Consider the following 7,411-nt stretch of genomic DNA (forward strand, 5'->3'; position numbering starts at 1 on the left):
CAAGGTGTATAAGCTCTGTGACAGGGCCACAGGCTATACATGTAGTTTTATGGTTTACGAGGTCAAAGATAGTCACGTAGAGCCGACAAACTGCCCTGACTACATAGGAAGCACTGGCAAGATTGTACGGGACTTGGTGTCACCCTTATTCGGAAAGGGGTACCACTTGTACGTGGACAATTATTACACGAGCGTGCCACTTTTTAGTCACCTTTTTGATCAACAGATTGGAGCATGTGGCACCGTGCAACCTAATCGTCGGGGCTTTCCCCAGCGGCTTGTAGATTCCCGTCTTAGGCTGGGGGAGAGAGCCTGCTTCAAGTGTAATAACTTGCTCACTATGAAGTGGAGGGATAATAAGAATGTTTTCGTTCTTACCTCCCTTCATGCAGACACGACGGTCCAAATTACTACGGCGACTGGGGTTGTAGAGAAACCCCTCTGTGTCCACGAATATAACCAAAATATGGGAGGGGTGGACCTCAACGACCAGTTGTTGGCGCCTTACCTAATTGCCCATAAGGCCAGACGCTGGTACAAGAAAGTGTCTGTTTATTTATTTCAATTGGCTTTGCTGAACGCTCATGTGCTATACAGAGCTTCAGGACGGACTGGATCCTTCCTTAAATTCCAGGAAGAGATCGTCAGAGACCTTCTGTATCCAGACGATGCTCCACCTCACCTTCCCCAACCAAATGCAGTAAGCCGGCTGCATGAGAGGCATTTTCCGTATGTCCTCCCGAGTACCCCTACCCAACGAGCCCCCCAAAGAAGATGTAGTGTCTGCAGCAAGCGCGGATATAGGCGTGACACCTGTATTATTGTCACTCCTGTCCTGACAATCCTGGTCTATGCATTGGTGAATGCTTTGAACACTACCATTCACTAGTTGAGTATTAGCGTAGGGTACAGCACTGCACAGACTAGGCACACTTTCACAGGGTCTCCCAAGATGCCATCGCATTTTGAGAGACCCGAACCTGGTATCAGTTACAAAAGTTATAGTTGCAAAAAAAATGTAAAAAAAAAAAAGTAAAAAAAATAAAAACACAAAAAAAAATAAAATAAAAAAAAACAAAAATAGTTGTTGTTTTATTGTTCTATCTCTCTCTATTCTCTCTCTATTGTTCTGCTCTTTTTTACTGTATTCTATTCTGCAATGTTTTACTGTTATTATGTTGAAAGAAAGAAAGGGAGGTGTCATCTCAGTAGGCACTGTAAGTTTCTAAAGGTGGGCCCCCATCCCAATTTCTAGCCAAACACAAGCACCCCCTATCGGAGTGCAATACCTCTAACGGGACTTTATGGCGGGGTCACCTCTGGTAAAGTAGAAAATAGTAGGAAATTTTTAAATTTTGTATAAAAGTATTAAAGTTTATTCATTAAACATTTCTTAAAAAACATTACCATGACCTAACCGTATATACAGTAAAAATGGATGCGTATAATGGGAAGATACAATTGTAAAGGAAAATTGACCAATTGCAATGATACAGGTAAATAACCAATAATCATAGAAACCCAACGTTTCGAGGTATGTAAAAAAGTTGACCTCTTCTTCAGGGGTAACGATAATTAGTCAGAGTGGGTGTTTCATCTAAAAAGTTAACAAAAAAGCAGAACAGAAATAAGTGAAAGAAATTCCCAGATATTCATAACAGGAGGCAGTAGAAGTGCATGAAAATTCTTGAAAACAAAAAATGGTATTGTAAGATCGCAGCCAATAAGATTACCAAGTTCAAACAGGAATTTTATTCCCTAGTAGATCTAGCCTTTGAACAACAGGTGATTAGCAAATCAGAATGGGAATTTATTAGAACTAAACAACCCAAGATCCCTACCTTTTATGCCCTACCGAAACTGCATAAATGTGTTAAAAGACCTACAGGAAGACCCATAGTGTCGGGGAATGGCTCAATAACAGAGAACCTCAGTTCCTTCATCGATGGGCATCTCCGCCCTTTTGTGACCAACCTTCCCAGCTATCTTCGTGATACCCCCCACTTACTCCAGATCTTGGACGGAATGGCCATCCCCCCCACGTCGACCTTGGTGGCAATCGACGTGGAGGCCTTATACAGCTCAATTCCCCATACTAAGGGTCTAAGCTGTATCAGACAGGCTATCTTACAAGACAATAGATTCAATCCTAAAATGGGCGATTTTTTGTTGGACTCATTGGACTATATCCTACGGCACAATCACTTCACTTTCAATGGCTCCCACTTCCTCCAGGTGCAGGGGGTAGCGATGGGGACTTCCTGTGCCCCATCGTATGCCAACCTGTACCTGGGGGAGTGGGAGCGCATGATCAACCAATCCGATGATATGGCCCCCTTCATGATGAATGTGAGCCTATGGCTCAGATTCATCGATGATGTCCTTCTTGTCTGGGATGGCCCACAGGATCTACTCAAACCTTTCCTAGAATGCCTAAACAAAAACAATTTTAACTTGAGCTTTACAATGACTTTTGACAACTCTTCCATAACCTTCTTAGATGTAATTATCTACAAAGACGACAGGGGGCGTATTAGCAGCAGTTTATATAGGAAGCCAACAGCGGGCAATACTATATTACATGCCAGCAGCTTTCATCCATCACCCTTAATCGCATCCATCCCTTTCAGTCAGTATTTGAGGACACGGAGAAATTGCACAGACGACACAATTTTCAAAAGAGAGGCAGATCTCCTGAGAGAGAGACTATTACTTCGGGGCTACTCCAAATCTTGCCTTAAAAAGGCCTACAATCGGGCAATTCTGAGACCTAGGAAAGAACTGCTTTACAACCCATCCTCTAAAAACACCAATAAAAAAAATCCAATCTCGATTATAACAAAATATTGTAACCAACATGAAATTTTTAAAAAAATTGCCAACAAATACTGGCATCTTCTCTCAATGGACCCCACTGTAGGCCCCTATGTGAGTAAACACCCTGTCTTCACATTCAAAAGAGCGAGATCTCTCAAGGATTACCTGGTGTCCAGTGAATATCATGATTCCGGACACCAGGATCCATGCAAATATCCTGGTACATTCACCTGTGGTGGGTGTAACTACTGCCGGTTTATGAACACCACGCGCAACATAACACTCCCAAATGGCGAACGCTACCGCCCTAAACACTATGCGAATTGCCAAACAGCTAATGTAGTGTACCTACTTCTTTGTAACTGCTTCTGTTTTTACGTGGGCAAAACTATTCAGCCCTTCTGGCAACGTGCCTATCGACATATCTTATCCATGCAGGCTTGTAACCCAAGCCTCCCTTTGGGTAGACATGCGAGAGATCTACATGAAGGAATCACTCCAAAGATTTCCTTCCTGATCCTAGACAGAATACATCCTGGCATAAGAGGGGGTGACACTAATAAAACATTAATGCAGGCCGAACAAAGGTGGATTTTTCGCTTAAATGCGACCATGCCACCTGGCCTTAATGCTACTACTTCCTTCAGACCCTTCCTGGAGGGATTTTCCTCAGGAGGATCCGAATGGGAGTCCTTATAATAAAATCACCCCCTCAATCAAACTGATGCAGCCCTCTGTCCCACTTGGACCTTTGGTACCCCTCATTCAGAATATAGCAATCGGGTATCTATACGGGACTATCAATATACCCCAGGTTCTTGGGGATAGTCCTTAAAACCAACAGGACACATGAACCACTAGGACTGTATCTTTAATTTGAATATGCTTGTTCCTGTCTGGCCCTTGATGTAACACATTGTTCAATGTATGACACAATAACCTTGTTTTATGATTTTAGGACCTTTTTCCAATTCAGTGGGACTGCCCCTCTCGACTACACAGATAAACTCACCAAGTGTTGGTAATCCTCACAGCATGCACTTTCATTCTTCTCTCTCCTTTCCCCTTTCTCTTCGGTTCTTTTCTTCCTCTTTTTTCTTTTCCTCCTCTGCACACACCCTCCCTTTTCCCTTTTCTTTTCTCCTGCACTTACACCAGCTTTTCTCCCTTCTTTTCCTCTGAGTCCTAACTTGTTTCCTTCCTTTTTTCCCCTTTTCCTTTCCTTTGTTCTTTTCACTTACTGTCATCTCCATCTCTCCCTTCATTCCTTCCTTCCTGCCTGCACTCTCTAACTGTCGGTCGTTTGCTCCTCCCCCTTCCTACTTTACAATCCATCACCCTCACTCTCCCCTTCAATTCTCCCAGGCTTGGGCTGTGTGTCAGCTCACTCAGCGCACCCGGGGGAGACTGAGATGCGCTCTCTTCTGAGCGCACCCGGCCTCCCCTCTCTCTGGCAGTCTGTGGCATGGGTTTCCATGGCAGCGGGCACGCCAGCTTTGCGCTGCGGGACCTTTAGACGTATGGGGGATCTCTCCACGTCGCGCTGGCTCCGCCCCCCGCCGAGCGCTGCGCCTCGGCATTGGTCCATCTCCGCCCTGTTGTGGATGGTTCCACTCCAGGGAGTGCATCGTGGAGATGACGCTGTACGTCGCTCCGCCCGGGGGATGTCCTTTACAGACACGTCCTGGCCTCCCTTCTCTAGACCGCCCCCCACCCCTGGCTCAGCCAATCAGGCTACTGATTGGGCACCAACTCCCACTCCAGCACACACAGATTTAAACCTTGCTGACGCTGCACTCATCAGCTGTTTCCTATACCACACAGACGTGCCTGGAGGAAGCTAAGACAAGCAGGTAAACCTGAGGACTATTTTTGACTGGGATTCTTGCTAACCATGCAGAGGTCTGATTATTGATTTACTTACAACATTTCCCTGTTGTGCCTTTCAATCTGCAGACTTATGCGGGCCTATACCTAACCAGGGAACCTGCAGACCCCTCTGGACCTCGGCCCACTTTAATTTGAGGTTTATCAAAATATCTCCTTTTGGCTCAATACTGGAATCCGTGACCTGATTCCACTCACCTTTATATCTTTTTAGGTATGTGTCTGATATGTACAATTCTGGGTGGTCTGTATCTGCTTACCCCAATATTACCTCTACTTTGGAGATGAATATTGTACTTATACTAGTTTCTTCTCTGAGATCCTCATTGAAGTATTTTTATTACAGCGGGCTATTACCCCCCACCTTCCATACTCCATCAAGCAGGCTGTTTTTCCAGCCCTCATAGGGGAAAAGGGGAGGACTGTGTCTGTTCCGCCTTTTGGGGGACATCCTTTGTGAAGCAACCTCAGCCCACCCTGGCTTTCACTCCTGCGGTTTACTTGGTCTTTTCTCTATCTGCTTCAACCTTGGTCTTGCGATTCCTGTGTGGCCGTGACGGACGGCAATTTGTTTAAGTCGCACTGGATGCTGGAAATGTCCTTAGGAAGTTTTACATAATTTTCAAGGGGTCAGTATGAATTTCTTGCTTATAGATGCCTAGAATTTACCAATGATGTTAACAACTGTTGAAATGTGAACTGAACCTTGTAATGCAAATCAAAATGCTTTCTACTGCCTCCTGTTATGAATATCTGGGAATTTCTTTCACTTATTTCTGTTCTGCTTTTTTGTTAACTTTTTAGATGAAACACCCACTCTGACTAATTATCGTTACCCCTGAAGAAGAGGTCAACTTTTTTACATACCTCGAAACGTTGGGTTTCTATGATTATTGGTTATTTACCTGTATCATTGCAATTGGTCAATTTTCCTTTACAATTGTATCTTCCCATTATACGCATCCATTTTTACTGTATATACGGTTAGGTCATGGTAATGTTTTTTAAGAAATGTTTAATGAATAAACTTTAATACTTTTATACAAAATTTAAAAATTTCCTACTATTTTCTACTTTACCAGAGGTGACCCCGCCATAAAGTCCCGTTAGAGGTATTGCACTCCGATAGGGGGTGCTTGTGTTTGGCTACTGTTATTATGTTTTACCATGTTTGCTTTTCAGATATGCCATTTTTTTATACTTTACTGTTTACTGTGTTTTATTGGTAACCATTTTTTGTTTTCAGGTACGCCATTCAGCTGCAGAGCAGATTTATTTATCTTGACAGCAACAACGTTTGCTCCCACGATATATAAAGCCGTGACTCCATCGCTGTCGGAGGTGATTTCACCACCACAGTTACATACTTCAGTATATATGCCGAAGCGTGGGGGCAGCAGTGGGTGGAGGAGTGATTTGCTCCTGCCTTTTGCGGGAGGATGCCCCCATGCTTCGGCATATATATATTTTAGGCACAGGTTGCGTTAAATGCTTTATTTTTTACTATTTTTTTTTTATTTGCTTTGCAGGTATGGTAATTCTTACTGTTATACTGTAATGTTACTTTGTTTTATTGTTAACCATCATTTGCTTAGCAGGTATGTCATTCAGTTGCAGCGTGGATTTATTTATCTTGACAGCAACATCGTTTGCTCCCACGATACATAAAGCCGTGACTCCAGCACTGTCGGAGCTGATTTCACCATCACAGTTACATACTTCAGCATATATGCCGAAGCATGGGGGCAGCAGAGGGCGGAGGAGCGATTTGCTCCTAACTTTTGCGGGAGGATGCCCCCATGCTTCGGCATATATATACGGTGCATGAATGCCCATCATTAGAAGTGGGTGGATGAAGGGAGGTATTCTAATGGTGGGCATACCCACTGATCAATCTCTTTTTTTCGTTCAGCCCACAGGCTGCATGAAAAAAAAGTTTACAATATATGCCCAACAAGGACCAGCAACGTACTGGTATGTTGCTGGACTTTCAGTGGTTATACCAGAATGATGCCTGCAGCTTTAGGTATCATCTTGGTATCATTCTTTTCAGCCAGCGGTCGGCTTTCATGTAAAAGCAATCCTAGCGGCTAATTAGCCTCTAAACTGCTTTTACAAGTAATGTGAGGGAATGCCCACACCATCTTCCATGTTTTTTTTCTGGCTCTCCTGTCCCAACAGGGAACCTGAGAATGCAGCCGGTGCTTCAGCAAGCTGACCACAGAGCTGGTCAGAGACCAGAGTGGCTCCAAACATCTCTATGGCTTAAGAAACCAGAAGCTACGAGCATTTCATGACTTAGATTTCGCCGGATGTAAACAGCGCCATTGGGAAATTGGGAAAGCATTTTATCACACCGAACTTGGTGTGGTCAGATGCTTTGAGGGCAGAGGAGAGATCTAGGGTCTAATAGACCCCATTTTTTTCAAAAAAGAGTACCTGTCACTACCTATTGCTATCATAGGGGATATTTACATTCCCTGAGATAACAATAAAAATGATTTTAAAAAAATGAAAGGAACAGTTTAAAAATAAGATAAAAAAAGGCAAAAAAATAATAAAGAAAAAAAAAAAAAGCACGAACGCAAGGGTCGGTCTGGCGTCAAATGTAAACAGCAATTGCACCATGCATGTGAGGTATCACCGTGACGGTCAGATCGAGGGCAGTAATTTTAGTAGTAGACCTCCTCTGTAAATCTAAAGTGGT

General features: G+C 43.7%; 1 long non-coding RNA gene across 1 annotated transcript; it reads left to right on the forward strand.

Moving 5' to 3' along the window:
• The first annotated feature begins 4,186 nt into the window (after positions 1-4,186).
• LOC141141602 (uncharacterized) lies at positions 4,187-5,347 on the forward strand. The gene is made up of 3 exons (XR_012244153.1): positions 4,187-4,670; positions 4,774-4,918; positions 5,051-5,347. It is a non-coding gene; the product is annotated as an uncharacterized lncRNA (long non-coding RNA).
• Positions 5,348-7,411: the final 2,064 nt, after the last annotated feature.

The sequence above is a fragment of the Aquarana catesbeiana genome, linkage group LG04 (assembly GCF_042186555.1).
Source record: "Aquarana catesbeiana isolate 2022-GZ linkage group LG04, ASM4218655v1, whole genome shotgun sequence".
Taxonomy (NCBI): Eukaryota; Metazoa; Chordata; class Amphibia; order Anura; family Ranidae; genus Aquarana; species Aquarana catesbeiana.